The sequence below is a fragment of the Aotus nancymaae genome, unplaced genomic scaffold, assembly GCF_030222135.1.
Source record: "Aotus nancymaae isolate 86718 unplaced genomic scaffold, 86718_ANA_hifiasm-v0.15.2.pri h1tg000040l, whole genome shotgun sequence".
In the NCBI taxonomy this organism is placed as follows: domain Eukaryota; kingdom Metazoa; phylum Chordata; class Mammalia; order Primates; family Aotidae; genus Aotus; species Aotus nancymaae.
Genome location: NW_026988454.1, coordinates 13,701,073 through 13,719,215, shown reverse-complemented (window position 1 = coordinate 13,719,215; position 18,143 = coordinate 13,701,073). Strand labels below are relative to the sequence as shown.

General features: G+C 40.1%; 1 protein-coding gene across 3 annotated transcripts in view; it reads right to left on the bottom strand.

The window, feature by feature from the left end:
- IPCEF1 (interaction protein for cytohesin exchange factors 1) overlaps positions 1–18,143 on the bottom strand; it is a 190,345-nt gene that overhangs the window by 124,498 nt on the left and 47,704 nt on the right. For 2 of the 3 annotated variants that reach the window (XM_012452080.2, XM_064360538.1), the window contains exon 2: positions 2,300–2,343. The exons of the other annotated variant lie outside the window; for it this stretch is intronic. The gene's annotated coding sequence lies outside the window, so the exon portion shown is untranslated. The remainder of the gene's footprint in view (positions 1–2,299; positions 2,344–18,143) is intronic. 3 annotated transcript variants of the gene reach the window in all.

Genomic DNA, 18,143 nt, shown 5'->3' with positions numbered 1-18,143 from the left:
TGTTTTTTAAAATTAAAAAATAAAAATAAATAAAATATAAAAAGTGTATAGCACTTCCCTTTCTCTCTCTCTCTCTGTCCTGCTCTGCTATGTGATGATTGTGCCAACTTCCCCTTTGCCTTCCACCATGATTGTAAGTTTCCTGACGCCTCCCCAGCCATGCTTCCTGTGCAGCTCGCAGAACTGTGTGCCAATCAAACCTCTTTTCTTTATAAATTACACATTCTCAGGTAATTCGTTATAGCAGTGTGGGAACTGACTAATATACCATCATAACTAACATTTATTAAGTGCTTAATTATGTACCAGATATTGTTCTAAGAGCTATATTCATATTAACTCAATAAATCCTTACACCAGCTGTGGAAGGTACTATTAGTCTCCATTTAACAGAAGAGGAAAGTCAAGTGCATAAAGGTTAAGTAATGTGCCCAAGGTCGCACAGATTGGTGTGTATCTGTGTCAGAGATAAGATTCAAACCCCAGCCCTCTGAACTCAGAGCCTCCCCTCTGTACCATTGTGCTGCCTCTTATTTTATTACAAGAGACTATAAAGTTCATCTAATTCAGTCTTCCAACAAACGCAGCTTCCTATAACACGCCGTGCTCTTACTAGATGCCCACTGTGATGAGGAGGTCTCTAATCTGAGAGCCAGAAGCATTACACTAGAAAACATACTTGACAACTTTTGAAGATAGAAAAAGCACCCACTTTTGTCAGTATGTTAGGGAAACCAGTTTTGTAAATCATCGATGAAAATATGAGTATAAAAAGCATCACTTAAAATTCCTCAACAACACATCAAATTTTATGGTAAATAAAGCATTCTTTACGCAGAAGGCCATGCAGGCATCTTACTGACTGACTCATCAGTAAATGCACATATTTTGTATACATGAGACAACAGAATTTATGTCTCAGAAGACATCCAAACAACTAAGGTATGCACCAAAACTAATCTGTATGCTCATGAGTCAGACAACCAGGACAACAGGTTTTAATAACTACAAAACAAGAAAGAGAAGGACAATGGTCACCAAAAGGCACACTGGTGACTAATGAGTTATGACTAACAATATTTCAAAGACAGTTGCAACATAATTGGAAATGGTAGCAACTACATACTGGGAACAATAGTGATTGTTGTCTGGGTCATAGAAAAATAATAGTATTTAAGTTAATATACTAATACTTCCTGAAAATTTACCAGAATTTTAGTTACATCTATAGACTCACAAAAAGTGTGTCCTTAACAGATAACTGTGAAAATAATGTTTCCTTTGAATTCCCCAGAAAGTTTAAAATTGTGTTTCATCTCTTAAAAAAAAGAAAAAAAATATTAAGGCCTCGTGCAAGGGCTCACGCCTATAATCCTAGCTGTTTGGGAGGCCAGGGCAAGAAGATTGCTTGAAGCCAGGAGTTAGAGATCAGGCTGGGCAACATAATGAGACCTTGTATCTACAAAAATTTTTAAAAATTAACTGGGCATGGTGGCATACTTGGGAAGCTGAGGTGAGAGAATCACGTGAGCCTGGAAGGTCAAGCCCGCAGTGAGCTGTGATCATGCCACTACACTCCAGTCTCGGAGACAAAGTGAGACATTGGCTCAAAAAATAAATAAATAAATAAAAGAATTAAACCAAATAAAGGATGGATACCCCAGTGAGAAGGAAGTCTAAGACACATAATTCTTTTAAAATCATTTCATAATAGAAAATCAGAGGAATAATGAGAAGAATTATATAGGTATTCAACTCCAGTCTTTCCTAGATCATTAGGAATAAACCTATAAACTTTAGAGGTGGGGGACATCTTAAGATTATTTCACTGTTGTACTGTCATTATTAAATATAAATATTTAATTGTAATTATTGGTAAATTTAAATCAGTAAGTATCCCATTTCTAGAACATTCAATTTATACTTGGGCATCTAAACACACACAATTGCTTGTAAAACAGACTCTTCATGTAATTATAGTTCTAAAGTACTTTGATAGTGATGGTATATTCCTTACTCTGAGAGAGGCAAAAAGAAAAAAAAAATCAACAAATAAATAAATAAATGACTTCAGTAGACAAGTCTCCCACTGAAAAGTAATCTTCGGAGGACCAAAGATAGTTAGCAATTTATCAATACTATTAACTTCCCTCTGCTTAAATCCTAGCCTAGGGATAAACACATCTAGGCTACACTAATTTAATTCCAAATTAGAATAACAAAGAGAAACTCAGGCCTTTCAGGTCATAAATATCACTAAAGAGGAAGAATTTGTTGCAAAGAGTTTTCAATTACATACCAAAAAGTTATGAACTTTCTTGGTCCAGTTCTGTTGTCTTTGACCTTTACGGGGGAAAAAAAAGAGAGAGAGAAAGAGAAAAGTGAGCCATGAGATTTCTGCCTGGACTTAATCACCTAGGAGAAAATCAGAATCCCACCACATCAACCCCAAGAAGCAGCAACAAAATAGTAAGTTGGTCATCGTGATAATGTTAGAGTAGATAGCTCAGCAAACACAAACAGGTCAGGAAAGTCCCATTACCACCAGCACCCAGGAATGTCAGGTAAAGTTAAACCATCAGGTGATGGTCAGGCAGTTGTTAAACTGTCTCTCTAAAATAATAATTGACGGCAGCTGGTGCCAGGGAAAGGCCGTCTCCCAACAGATAGGAAACACTTGAAGCTGGTGATCATCAGCTTCCTGATGAGATCTCAGCAGTTGGCCAATGGGCCCAAGCATGTGCAGTAAGAGGCAGAATGGCAGAGTTTAACTGGTATATGACCTCCCTCCAGGAACACGTGGCTGGTAAGGGAAAAATGCCTCAAGTGAGCACGCACTTCAGTAAACACACGAGCATGCTCTCCTCTCAAGTGCTAGCAGGCCACTACACATGCGGAAAGCCTGCCCTGAGGGAAGAATCAGGGGAGGGAGAGACGGAAACCCCTGCACCATGCCAATGTGTAAACCCCGAGCCAAAGCAAACAGGGCACTTGGATCTCTCAAGTTGTTTGCTTGGCACTTTCCCAAATGTACTTTACCTCCTTTTGTCCCTGCTCTAAAACTTTTTAATAAGCTCTCACTCCTGCTCAACAACTTGCCTCAGTCCCTCACTCTATGTCATGCCCCTCAATTCCTTCCAGGAGGGAAGAGTCAAGTTGCTGCAGTAAGTACCCCATTTCTAAAGCATTCAATTTATACTTGGGCATCTAAACCCACACAATTGCTTGTAAAACAGACTCTTCATATAATTAAAGTTCTAAAGTACTTTGATAGCCATGGTATATTCCTCCTTCTGAGAGGCAGAAAAAAAAAAAAACAGAAAAAGAAAAATAAATCAATCAACTCATAAATACATAAATAACTCTAGTAAACAAGTCTGTACAGAGTCACCTCTGCTAACAATAACTTCCCAATGTCTCTCTCAAAAAATGAAAACAAAAGTTTTATCTCATAGGAAAGAAGATCTGGGAAGCAAATTATCACGAAATCATTAAATTGAGATCCTCAAAATGGAATTTTTTTCTAAAGAGGATAGTTAAAAATAATGTTCTAAGCCTCTGAACTCACCCAATGATACATTTTTACTTTACTTTTAAATACCATGAAAGATGTGCACATTCTTTCACGGCTTGAGAACTTCTATCCATTTTCTTGGAATTTTTCCAGTGGGAAAATGTTCAAATTAGTAACAACAATTCCATTCATTGCCTAAAGCATATATTTATAAAAACACAGATTTTTCTTTTTTTAAATCTATATATTTACATCACACAGAATAATAAAGTGGTAGGAAGACATGATCTGTAAAGGATACATTTCAAGATCTGTATTTTAATAACTCAATCTACTTGAGTACTAGGATTTTTTAAACTTTTTTCCAAAATTTTATTTTGAAAATGTTTAAAACTATAGAAACTTTGTAGGAATAGGTAGCAATGAGATGGCTTTCACCTTGATTCCCAAATTATAACAGTTTTCCATGTTTGCTTTATCTCTCTGCATATCTAAACATTTTGCTGGACCATTTAAGCCACTGGTAGACCTAAAGATGGTTTACTCTTACATACTTTAGCACATACCTCCTAAGAGTAATGATCCTACCATAGTTACGTAATTAATAATGGTCACACTCAGGAAATTTTAAATTGACACAATGTTATCTATATACAGTCCAAATGTTCCAATTTTATCACTAATGTCTGTTTCAGTGTGGAAGATTTGTTATACCTTATTTTAAATCCGGGATTTAATCAAGGATTACCAAGGCATGTCTATAGTCTCCTTTTACCTCTCATGACACGTTTTCGTAGAGTCCAGGCCGGTTGCTTTGCCTAACAGCCCTCAGTTTGGATTTGCCTGATTGTTCCCTCATGACTAAGTCAAGCATTTTTGGCAGAGGTAGTCACAGGTTGGATGCTTTCCTTCTTTTTATACATTAGGAAAACCACATAACATGTTGGATTAATATTTTCTTTCAATCACTTAACACTTAGTGATTGCCTCCTATAAAGTAAATTTAGTGTCACAGTTTGCAATTCGCAAAATGCTTTGATATGGATTAATTTATGCAATTTGTACTACAATCCCAAGAGGTAGGCTTTTTATTTTGGTCATCTTTTCTCTTCTGAATAGAATTTTATCCAAATTCATAACAACCGGCAAGTCTAGTTCAGTGGCCAAAACTTAAGTGTAGAATTACTGTAAAACTCACCGTAGAGTAAGAAACCCTCTATTTTCATGTCAGATAAATCTAGGTCCCTTTTCTCTTTTGTAACCTGTACTCCCCGTTGTCCAGACTCTGCCTTACAGTTCTTATTTTGTTGTGTTAAATTACAAGGTAGTGAGGTATCATGATTTAGCTAAACATTTTTTCAACCACAATTATTTCAAATTATAATAATTAAACCAGAAACAATGGGGGAAAATGGGTATTAAATTAAAAGTGAGCGATATGTTAAAATAAGCTAACACTCAAAGTGACTGGCTTTTCTTCGTGTATTTGCCTTTGCTTTGGTGCCAGCTCTTCCATTCTCCCCAGACAAGATCTTATGTCACTTCCTCCTACTTTCCAAAACAATGAAAACAGTATTTCCTGATGTGGTCATCTATATGTTTACAAGAACTTTTCAGCTATTAAATTAGGTAGTTTTTCTGATTTACTTTTTGCCTTGGAGCTTCACAATCGCCGTGTCATTTAGTTTAGAATCAAGTCAAGAAAAGCTCAGGAATCGGTGTATATAACTTGAGTCATGACCAGTAACACGAATCTCTAAGTAGACATTACAGCCAGAAGGAGAAACAAACAGGTTTCCCAACTTATAGGTCAAGGGTACTGAAGGGGGCAAAAACCAGAAAAGGTTTAGAGTGATATTGAAATTTAAAAAGCAATACCAGCTGGGCGTGGTGGCTTACGCCTGTAATCTCACCACTTTGGGAAGTTGAGGCGGGTGGATCATGAGGTCAGGAGATCAAGACCATCCTGGCCAACATGATGAAACTCCATCTCCACTAAAAATACAAAAAAATTAGCCGGGCATGGGGGCATGTGCCTGTAGTTCCAGCTACTCCGGAGGCTGAGGCAGGGTAATTGCTTGAACCAGGAGGCAGAGGTTGCAGTGAGCTGAGATCACACCACTGCACTCTAGCCTGGCGACAGAGCAAGACTCCATCTCAAATAAAAAAAAAAAAAAAAAAAGCAATACCACCTAAGTCCAGGCAAGTGCAACTGCAGATGCTTATCTGGGTGGCATTAGACTCAGCTATACCATCTAAATCATTTTCAGTATAGAAAGATCTTGAAGAAAATAGGGTGCAATTTTCCACTGACAAAAACCACTTTACTAAGCCTCAAGCTAAAATAACAGATCAAGATCCATTTACTGCTTCATCCATGTACCATTTCCCTAATACTAAGTGATCTGAATATCTCAGTTCAAAGTTAAAGCAGAATTAGAGCAATTTAAACTGTCTGAATGAGTATGATATTATTGCCATTGTCCAGTGTTCAATTTCATAAAGAAGCAGGAACAGACTCCTGAAAAAAAAAAAAACCCAGAGAAAAAAATGCACTATGTTTTCCACTTCTACAAAGCTCTTAGAGCATCACATGACTTTCTTTTGAATTGATGTGTTACTCACCCCTTAAAAAAACTGTATACTTTTATCCTAAGAAAAGCATTAGTCTTATTCTTTATTTGAATTAGTTTTTAGGCCAAATGCAGTAAAAGAAGTTGCATATATGATTATGCTTAAATGTATAAATTGTGGCAAGACAAGGAGTAATAAGAAATGTTTCTACTGTGAAGTCTTTAATAGAACATGTATCATTCATTTTTCCCCACTAATCCTCAACAGACTCCTATTATCTTCAAATAATGAGAGATTGCCTGCCATTAATTTAATCACTGCGATTTCCTAAGAAATAAAGACTGATGTCTATTGAAAATTATTCCAATTATGTCTTTGAACATGAGTTCAAAACTGGTAAAATTACTACTTTCAATAATATCTTAACATCCTAATTGTTATTCTCACAGTCATCTTAAAGCAAAGAATGACATTGGGGCCCAATTCTTTTATTCAACTTTGAGACACAATTATTTTTAAAACTTTGCTCAATCAAGTTCAACCCACTCCAGGTGTAATCTAACCCTTTAAAATACATCCTAAGAAGAAATTTCTCTGTTTAAGAACAAAAACTGGGCCAAATCCTTTTTATTGTATCCCATAAAATCAAACTATGTAACCACTTGAAAATAAGTAGAAGATAACTAGGTAAAAATAGAGAAAAGAAATCTCACGAAAACACCAAAGATAAAAGTACTGGAGGCTGGATGCTGTAGGTTATGCCTCTAATCCCAGCACTTTGGGAGGCCAAGGCTTGAGGATTGTTTGACCCCAGTGAGACAGCCAAGTATAATGGGGTCCCCAACATCCTCTGACCGACTTATGCACTGGGAGGCATGCGCATTGGGGTAGAGCCACGGAATTTCACACCATTTGCAGAGGTGAGGATTCTGGCTTCTCCTGTTCCCAGGTTGTAACTGGGAATTCAGTCTGTGAGGCAGAAAGCCTACCAGCAGGACCCTTGCTTTGCTAGAGTCCCTGTTTCCCCTTTTTTTTTTTCTTTTTGCTTAATAAACCCTGCCCTTCTCACCCTTCAAAGTGCCTGTGAGCCTAACCTTTCATGGACGTATGACAAGAACCGGGCTTTCAGCTGAACTAAGGAGAAACTCTTACAACACCTGGAGTTCAAGATCACCCTGAGCAACAGAGTGAGACCCTATCTCTTTCAAAAAATAAAAAATAAAATTTTTTTTTAAAAGAAGTACTAATAGCCCACATTTATTAAGGTCTGATTATTTAATTTGTACAGTCATGTGCTAGATGCTGCTCATGCATTAAAGATTTCATTTTCACAACAACCCTGTGAAGGTGGTGCTGTGTTTGTTTGTTTGTTTGTTTTTTGAGACAGAGTCTCCCACTGTTGTCCGGGCTAGAGTGCAATGGTGCAATCTCAGCTCACAGGAACCTACACCTCCTGGGCTCAAGCGACTCTCCTGCTTCAGCCTCCCAGGTAGCTGGGGTTACAGGTGCCCGGCACCATGCCAGGCTAATTTTTTTGTATTTTTAGTAGAGACGGGGTTTTAGTATGTTGGCCAGGCTGGTATTGAACTCCTGACCTTGTGATCCGAACAGAGAGTGTACGGGGGTCTAGGTCAGTGACCTCTGCACCAGTATCTGCTGCCTCTTCCCACACTGCTAGACTTCTTGGCTCATCTTGGCTTTTGCCGGTAGCCCCAGTGGCTGTCCCTCCAGTCCAGGCCTTTGTGGGCCGCAGTCCATCAGCTCGTCTGTACATGTCTAAACCAAAACTGCAGAGAAGTTTAGCCTCTCTTCCCCAGGACTTTGGGACTCTTGCAATGCTCCTGGTCATACCTCTGTCCTGAAGTGTCTGGAGCTCTCTGACAGCCAGGCGGGGACTGCCTGTCCCACACGCACACACACACACACTCTCTCTCTCTCTCTCTCTCTCTCTCTCTCTCTCGTAGCAGTTGGTTGGCCACCACCTAATGTAGCAGGTCATGTTAGCACACTGTCTTTCCTGACACTGTTCAAAATATTAGTTCCAAATTATTAGCTATATGAAGGAGCTAACAGCTACTACTCTCAAACTTTTTGGTGTTCTGAGTCTAAATATGCTGTGAAATCTGTACATACATTTCATGAGAATAAAGGAAGCACAGGGAGATAGGAAAGAAAAGGGAACAAGAGAGAAATGAAGGGAAAGGAGCCCTTTGGGGCATGCAGTTTCCAAGGTGTGTCTTGGTGCGTTTTGACCAGGTAGAGGGCACCAAGAGGACAGGAACACCAGAGACAGGGGAAGGAGCTGCTATAAGAAGAGGATGTGGTCGGGCATGGTGGCTCACGCCTGTATTCCCAACACTTTGGGAGGCTGAGGTGGGTGGATCACAAGGTCAGCAGATTTAGACCATCCTGGCCAACATGGTAAAAACCCATCTTTACTAAATATACAAAAATTAGCTGGGTATGATGGTATGCACCTGTAATCCCAGCTACTCGGGAGGCTGAGGCATGAGAATTGCTTGAGCCAAGGAGGCGGAGGTTGCAATGAGCTGAGATCACACCACTGCACTCCAGCCTGGCAACAGAGCCAGACTCCATCTCAAAAAAAAAAAAAAAGAGGATGTAAAGAAGACAAGGGTGTGTGAAACACACGAGTCACTTCTTGGTTCCACCGCTGCCTTCCCTGCTTCTCCCAGAGGTCAGCGTCGCATCTTTTCGCCTGTCTAGCCTACCCTCAACTCCACCGTATGCCCTACAAACTCCCAGACTAGAGATTCATTTGTGGCAACTACCAACACCCAGGAAAAACTCTGTATCTCTCCTTAACCAAAACTTATGTACCACATAAAATGCTGTTCAAATGAATATTATTCTCAACAGCTTTGGATGAAAACAGAGAAAGAATATTAAGGTGAGAAAAGCTGACAGGGTCCCAGCTATAGTGGAGGTCAGGAGGATTGGATGCAGAAGGGTTGAATGTAGATCCTAAATGTGTGTTACACAATGACCTGGTCTCTCTGCTTCCCTATTGGTCCAAAGTCATTACATTTCTTTATGTTTTTCTCTTTTCTCTCTCTCTTTTTTCTTTTTCTTTTTCTTTTTCTTTTTTCTTTGAGACAGAGTCTTGCTCTGTCTCCAGGCACCTGGCTGGAGTGCAGTGGCACAATCTCAGCTCACTGCAACCTCCGCCTCTGGGGTTCAAGCAATTCTCCTGCCTCAGCCTCCCAAGTAGCTGGGACTACAGGTGTGCATCACCATACCCAGCTAATTTTTGTATTTTAGTAGAGATGGGGTTTCACCATATTGGCCAGGATGGTCTCAATCTCTTGACCTCATGATCCGCCCACCTTGGCCTCCCAAAGCGCTGAGATTACAGGCATGAGCCACTGCGTCCGGCCCTCTCTCTCTTTTTTTTAATAGGGTCTCACTCTGTCACCCAGCCTAACATGATCATGGCTTGCTACAGTCGCAACCTCCCTGGGGTCAGCTGATCTTCCTGCCTCAGACTCCTGAGTAGTTAGGACTACAGGTACATACCACCACACCTAGCTAATGTTTGTATTTTTTGTAGAGATGGGGTTTCACCACGTTGCTCAGGCTAGTCTTGCACTCCTGGGCTCACGCAAGTCTTGCACTCCTGGGCTCACGCAATTCCACCCACCTTGGATTCCCAAAGCCAGCAGGGATTACAGGCGTGAGCCACCTCGCCCAGCCCAAAGTCATTACCTTTCTAGATGTTTGGTCCTTCTGGCTTGTGGCAGGTTCCTGACTCAGCACCCTTACCATGAGCATATTTTAAACTCCAGGTTGATGTGCATCTGGCACTGCTATTGTGCAGCTCACATTCAGGGCTCATGGGTATCATGTCCTCACTCTGATTTTGGCTCTGCCAATAACTACAGCATCTATTCCACCTTTTAGAAAATTAAGTTGTTTTGACATTTACAAATACATATTTGCATTGTTGTAAACTTAAAAATGCAAAGGAAAAAGTCAATAGAAGAAAACAAAAATCACCATCATCCCCAAGTCCACAGGTACCCACCATTAACTCATTGTATATATCCTGTCCACTCTTTTCTATTCATTTTGAAAATTTGTAACATAACAAGGGGCATTCTGTACATACAGTTTTGTGTCCGCAAGGCCTAAATCTTAGAGTTCTGCATGGACGGGGATGACAGCTAATATTTTGGCTGCTTGAGAAGTCACATTTAGATCCTTTCATCACAGGAGAGGTCCTGACATTCCACTAACTTGATCAGGCATGGATGAGGTTTTGGACAGCACCCTAATGAGCAGCAGTGCTCTGAAGAGCATTCTTTTCTTATCTCAGCTGTTGATGGTGAGGTCCCAGGGTGCAAAATAATGTGAAAGTCCACGTGAACATTCCCAGTGTTTGAAAACCAGCATATAAAGCACAGAAGTGCTTCTAAGAACAAGGTCAGGACACTTTTGAGGCTCAGTGGGGTTATTCCAAATATTTCATTTCATGGTTTAGCATTTCTACATTCTCTTAAATAAAACTCACATAAATAGCAGAATGCAAAGACTGTTTGAACTAAAAATTCACTGTTAGTTAAAAAAAGTCAGATTCAGGATTCTTTGGCTCAATTTCAGAGAACTATAAAAACTTTTTCTAAGAAAATATTTTGAGAACACATTACAAAATATATTATAATAAGCTTTCAAATATACACCACTTTGATTTAACAATTTCCCAAATGGTCCTCAAAAGTCTTTGTGGAGTTGGTTCCTAGAGAACCTCTTAATCATAACTTAAACTAAATTTAATCAGTAGTTTGACTTTGCAAACATTTCATGATAGAGTTTGACTTTGCAAACATTTCATGAGTTATTAGAGTCAATTACATAATCTCGAATCAAGAGAGCATTTTTAATTGTTCATTAACGAAACAGACTGTGACCTGCTAATTCAACTGAAAAATGACTCAAACCCAAAGAAAGCAAAGAGAATGGAGAGCAATCTTCCTTGAAAGAGAAAAGAATGGTTAAAAGTCTCTCCTTTCAACAGAGAATGAGTAGCTCTTATTAAGGTTATCAACATTACAGGCTGGGCGTGGTGACTCATGCCTGTAATCCCAACACTTTAGGAGACTGAGGCAGGTGTATCACCTGAGGTCAGCAGTTTGAGACCAGCCTGACCAACACGGTGAAACCCCGTCTCTACTAAAATACAATATTAGCCAGGCATGGTGGTGCATGCCTGTAATCCCAGCTACTTGGGAGGCTGAGGCAGAAGAATTGCTTGAACCCAGGAGGAGGAGGTTGCAGTGAGCTGAGATAGCACCATTGTATTCCAGCCTGGGCAACAAGAGCAAAACTCCATCTCAGAAAAAAAAAAAAGTTATCAATATTACTATTATGCACATGCACACACACATAATCCAAGGAAGAAGGAGTGCTTCTCTTTATCCTGGGATGTTAACCCAAAGAGTTTAGGAAATACTCTTATTTCTTTCACAAATCAGTTGTGAACCATCCATGCCTTAAAGTCCTGTTGTCAGTGGATAGCATCCTAAAGCCCCTCTCAGTCCTTCCAAGAGTGCTTTATTAAGTTGGGCTTCTACTCCATGCCCAGCAATAAGCAAGGCTCTGTGCAAGTGGGAGAAGAGATCAGGGGACAATTGCTGAGAGCCTAGGGGAGGTGGACAGATCCACACTTAGCAGTTTCATTTTGGCAGCAGGGCCTAGGGGAGGTGGGCTTCCTTTCATTCAACGAAAGGGGTCTATCATGGAATCAACCCAAATGCCCATCAATGACAGACTGGATAAAGAAAATGTGATACATATATCCCATGGAATACTATGCAGTCATAAAGAGGAACAAGATCATGTCCTTTGCAGGGACATAGATGAAGCTGGAAGCCATTATCCTCAGCAAACACTGCATGTTCTCACTTACAAGTGGGAGCTGAATGATGACAACACATGGATACATGAAGGGGAACAACACACACTGACTGGGGCTTCTAGGGGTGGTGTGGGTAGTGAGAACATCAGGAAAAACAGCTAATGCCTGCTAGGCTTAATATCTAGATGACGGGTTGATAGGTGCAGTAATCCACCATGGCACAGATTTATCTGTGTAACAAACCTACACATCCTGCACATGTATCCTGGAATTTAAAATAAAATTAAAAAAAAATAATAAGATAGATTGATGGATGGATACAGGGATGGATAAAAGGACAGATAAGCAATAAAGCAAATATCATAAAGCATTTTTTAAAAAGAAAAAAGGAATCTATGACTTAAGAAAAAAACTTTGAAGACTGTAAATCTATACTCTTCTATTTTGCCAAAATTTAGCACTTCTGTGCCCAAATTATGTATAAAATTCATCAGTTGGCATATTACTTTTAAAAATGACACCCCGAAGTAAGTGAAGACTTCACCTCACCACTTATTTTCCAGACCCCAGTCCTGGAGGAAGCATTTTTCCCATGACTGCGAAGGATGTTTTGTCTTCCCTCCCAGAGGGAAAGAGCAACCACTTTACATCGTCATTAAAGCTAAAATGCAGGCAGACCTCTTTGTGGGTAAAGTCCAAAGCAGAGGCAATTTTAAGTTAAACATAGAGTATTATTGCTTATTCTGATTTTTCAACTAAGCATCTGAAAATGTTTATTTTCTATTTGTTTAAATGTAGGTATTGAGAGACATGGCTTCCTTTTTTCTTTCTTTCCTAATCAAATGATTAGATGCAGTGGCTCATGCCTACAATCCCAACACTTTGGGAAGCCGAGGCAGGAGGATCGCTTCAGGCCAGGAGTTCCAGTCCTGCCTGGGCAACATATGAAGCCCCTCATCTCTACAGAAAAATTTAAAAATTGGCCAAGCATGGTAGCATGCACTGTAGTCTTAGCTACTTGAGAGACTGAGGTGGGAGGATCCCTTGAGTTTGGGAGTTCAAGGATGCATTGAACTACAACCACGGTGCATTCTAGCCTGGGTGACAGAGCAAGACCCTGTCTCTAAAAATAAACAAAACTAACAACATCAACAACAACAAAACAACAACAAAAAACAAGGAAAGTAGACATTTTCTCCCTCCCCATAAAAGAACATAAAGTTCAACACATAAACACCATATTTCCCATGGGCTTTGAAGAAGCAAACATTTTATGCTCCTTTGCAAGTTACTCTTGGATGAAATTGACAGCACTGTACTTCTTTAGGTAACTAAATAAGGATTCTTATATTTGAAAACAATAGCTTTTATGTTATGAACTAGGAGTGGCTTTAATGGAGAAATTGCCCTGTTACTTGACCACTGAAAAAGAAGAGCTACAGACCAGCTATTCCAGATCCAAAATAATTAACTTGGTTAGACATAGCTTCACATTTAAGTGGCTTATAATCAATAAATCTATAAAGCAAGTTAACTCAGCCCCTTACCAAAGTAGATTTTTCAGTCAATTTTCTTGGCACATATGCCAAAAAGTTACATTAATCACACTTAAAATATTACATATATATCCTATATTTAAATTTTAGAGTTGGAATTAACATGTAGTTATATCTGCTTAGATTTTCCAGGTTAAAACCATTGTGGTCATAGGCTATGGTCTCCATGTGTATCCCTGATCCCTTACATTACAGTCTGGACTCAGCTGGGACATGAGGAAGGAATGATGGGGGTGGGGACCAGCGTTCTTATGCCGGTCGTCATCTCTTGGGGCCATGCAGTGGTAGGATCTAGAGATTTGTGATGTTCCCAAAGGAGCATGAGACCCTTGGGCACAAGGGTTGAGGCTATCTGATCCAGGCACCCCTTATGGCTTGAAATATTAGCATGATGTTTTGTTAAATGTGTTTGTGGGTGTACTGTTCTCCAAGCTACAAAAGCTCGTGTTTAATCTGCAGCATAGAATAGGCTGCACACCTGTTTAATGCTAAGAACACTTAAATCCAACTGGCTGGTTTTCAATCTATGTCAAAGACTCAGTTGCAATAAACAGCATCTATATAATATGCTTAAAGGCACATCTATTACTCTGTATCCCAGAGCTGTTTATTGAGTCCTGGGACTTTGGGGGGTCATGATCCCTGAAACTGTGTGCATAATTTAATATGGTGTGTGCATTTACAGCTTTCATCATAGTCTCAAATGGACCAGGTCATATAAACAGTAAGAATCACTAATCTACATTTAAGATTAAGTATCTCGAAGGAGGTAGTACTAATAAATAAAAACAAATAATACCTTACGCTCTCAAAAGATTAAAAAAATTATACTAAATATTTTTAAATCTATTCCTATATTAAGCTGGGCCAGCATAAATGTGTGTCATTGATTTCCACTGAGAAATTATAAGAGATAGTTCAATGAAGCAGAAAGTTGTTTTGTTTTGTTTGGAGAAGGAGTCTCCCTCTGTCACTCAGACTGCAATAACCGCAGTCTCCCCACAGACACCCCTGTTCAAGTGAATCTCATGTCTCAGCCTCCCAAGTAGCTGGCATTACAGGTATGCACCAACACACCCAGCTAATTCTGGTGTCTTTAGTAGAGATGGGGTTTTGCTGTGTTGGCCAGGCTGGTCTCAAACTGCTGACCTCAAGTGATCCATCTGCCTTAACCTCCCAAACTGTTGGGATTACAGGCGTGAGCCACCGTGCCCGGCTAAAACTTCATTTCTTAAGTTTGCATTTGCAACTTCTGAAAAGGCATTCAACAACTTTATGAAACTTTGGGTCAACATTTCTATTACTGAGAGAGAGAGAAAAAAAGATTATTTAGCATATAAAATGTCTATTAAGAAGCAGTACATCTGATTCAATCATTTGAAGACTCATTTTCTGTTTTGCAAATTATCCAGTCCCTTCCTTTTATTTTGTCTTCCTTGTATGTCAGGCCCCTTTTGCCTTTTTATCAACACTTTGACACTTTCAGCACATTTAGAATAGGACAAGAATAAGGAAGTAAAACAAAAGGCTGTTGGCGTGATTACTTAACACACATTGAAATATCCTTTTTAGTTGTAGTTATGATATTTGTAATTAGGGCTTGGTACAAAAGAATGTGTGTTTGTTTGGTTTTTTTGGGGGGGCAAGGGAGATAGTGTACATGTGGTAAGACCACCCCAAGGACATGGGCGAAGGCCTTTGTCCTTATTTCCCAAGATTAGCTGATCTAAGATGAGGAGAGGGCCAGGCAAGGTGCCTCACACCTGTAATCCCAGCACTTTGGGAGGCTGAGGTGGGAGGATCATTTGATGCCAGGAGTTTGAGACCAGCCTGGACAACATAGTGAGACCCCCGCATCTCTACAAAAATAAAAACTTAGCCAGACATGGTAGCACATGCCTGCAGTCTGAGTTACTCAAGAGACTAAGATGGGAGGATTGCTTGAGTCCAGGACTTCAAGGCTGCGCTGAGCTACGATCACACCACTGCACCCCAGCCAGGGTGACAGTGTGAGCCTCTGTCTCAAAAAAAAGAACGAATTGGGGGATTTTTCTCTAACTACCACTACCCCCCACCGCAGTAACAATGGGAATGGAAAGTGAGGACATTAACTGAATAAATTCACAGGAATTATGTGATTTAATCCTCACAAACACCCTGGGTCCTAAATTATACTAGATTCACTTTACAGATGAAAAAGCTGAGACTTGGAGTGAACCTTAGTCTCCTCAAAGTCCCATAGGTAGTAGAAGGCATGGTTAATCCCTGGGATGGTGGAGTTTCTCCTCTCTCTTCTTCAGGCCAACAGGGGTATCTTATCCCTGGGCCATCTGCCCCAATTCCAGTGAAAGCTGTGACTGGAAATTAGAGTTCATAGTTGAATGATACTGCACCAGATTATATAAGATCCTCTGAGTATGCATCGCTTTGCATAACTAAAAAGTTTCCCAGATGGCTCAGTTCCTATTCATTTAAGCAATGACATGTTTTCATGTTAGTAATTTTGAATAACTGAATGTACTAAAACTGTACTAAAATGTACTAGATACCTCCTGCCTACTTAGAAAAGTAGCCTGAAATTAGTTCTGTTTTTTATTTTTATTTTTAGACAAGAGTTTCATTCTTGCTGCCCAGGCTGGAGTGCAATGGCGCAATCTCAACTCACCACAACCTCTGCCTCCCAGGTTCAAGCGATTATCCTGCCTCAGCCTCCAGAGTAGCTGGGATTACAGGCATGAGCCACGACGCTCAGCTAATTTTTTGTATTTTTAGTAGAGATGGGGTTTCTCCATGTTGATCAGGAGTGACCTCAGCTGATCTGCCCACCTTGGCCTCCCAATGTGCTGGGATTACAAGCGTGAGCCACTATGCCCAGCCCAAAATTTTATACTGGTGACTCTGGGTCAATGGTAAAAAAAAAACCTACTTTCTTGCATGGATGTGTTACAGGGGTATTCCCATCCATTGAGGGTCTCTGACCATAATCTGAATTAACACTAAGATCTTTGCATTCTTACAACTGCTTTTCCAATTTTTTTGTCTTTTCTTTTGTCTTAATTCTTTCCTGTCAGACATCACTTCTGTTTTCAGCAATACTGATGGAGAGTTTCTTTCATCCTCCTCTAGATTAGAAAGTCAGAGAAGAATTAATAAATAGAGTCTAAGTGAGAGCTTGAAAACATTTGGAGTGGAATAAACATTGCAGTGCCTGAGATTTATGCTTTGTTGTTAATGACATCTATTTGAACACTCATGGAGTTTTGCTGATTTGCTGATTCCTTGTTGTGTCCTGGATGTGTGAGGTTATAGATAACTTCCAAATAAATGAGATTCAACTACACTTCGTTTTCTGTGGAAACCATCCAGAGAGTTCTCATTGCTCACATTTGTGGATCTATATACCCATGCAAAAAAAAATGCTTATTCCAGTCTTTATCTGACAGCTAGCTTCTGTTATTGAGTTAAATCTCTTGAATCCAGTAACGGAAACGTTTATAGACCCTGACTTCACAAACCACTAGGTTCTGCTGTCAGAAATCTCTGAGTCACGCTCATTTTCACAGAGACAGCAAAACCAAGTTTCTCCACTTCCTCTTTCTCGGGTGCTTTATTTGTCTCATTTAGTTGTAACCACATGATATGGTGGGAGGAGTCTGGACACATACGGAAATCTTGCTTCTTCCTCCCATTAGCTGTGGGACTTTGGAGAAACTATTATTCTCTCCAAGTCTCGGCTTTTTCTTTGTTTCTTTTCTTTTCTTTTCTTTTTTCTTTCTTTCTTTCTTTCTTTTTTTTTTTTTTTTTGAGACAGGGTCTTGCTCTGTCACCCAGAATGGAGTGCAGTGGCATGAACTCAGCTCACCGTAGCGTCAACATCCCAGGTTTAACTGATCCTCCCACCTCAGCCTCCCGAGTAGCTGAGACTATAGGCATATGCCTCCATACTTGGCTAAATTTTGTATCTTTTATGGAGTTGGGGTTTCACCATGTTTCCCAGGCTGGTCTCAAACTCCTGAGCTTGAGCGATCTGCCTGCCTCAGCCTCCCAAAGTGTTAGGAGGAAGTCTTGACGTGTGTGTGATGGAGTATATGTTGCTTGCTGAGAGGTGACGGCAAGAAACACCGAACCATCCCCAGGCAGGAAACTGCTAGAATAAGCAAGCAGTATGTACCGGTCATGCACTAGTTAAACCAGCTCCCAAAACACAGGATATTTAACCTTGTCCCATTGCTGACTCTCAAAGAGTGCTTTTGAGCTTATTTCTATCTTAGTAGTGAACAGGCACTATCCGCCTGTTTAGTCTATCTTTATTCTATGAAGAAACACCGAGCACCTGCTTAGTAAAAATAATCACTTGTTCACAAAGAATAAATACATGGGTCAGAGTCTGATCTGGCTGTCAGCTGGGAAATGCTGTCAGTCCCCTGACGGTCCCACTTTAATCCCACTTTTGCACTCTATCTTTGTTTCTGTTTCTTATTTCCTTCAGCACCGCCTGGGTTAGGTCTCTATGACCAAGCTGGTCTCGGCACCAAAGTGCTGGGATTATAGGGGTGAGCCACCGCACCCGGCCCAAGTCAGAGTTTTCATCTGAAAAGTGAATATAACTTAGGACCCAGGGTGC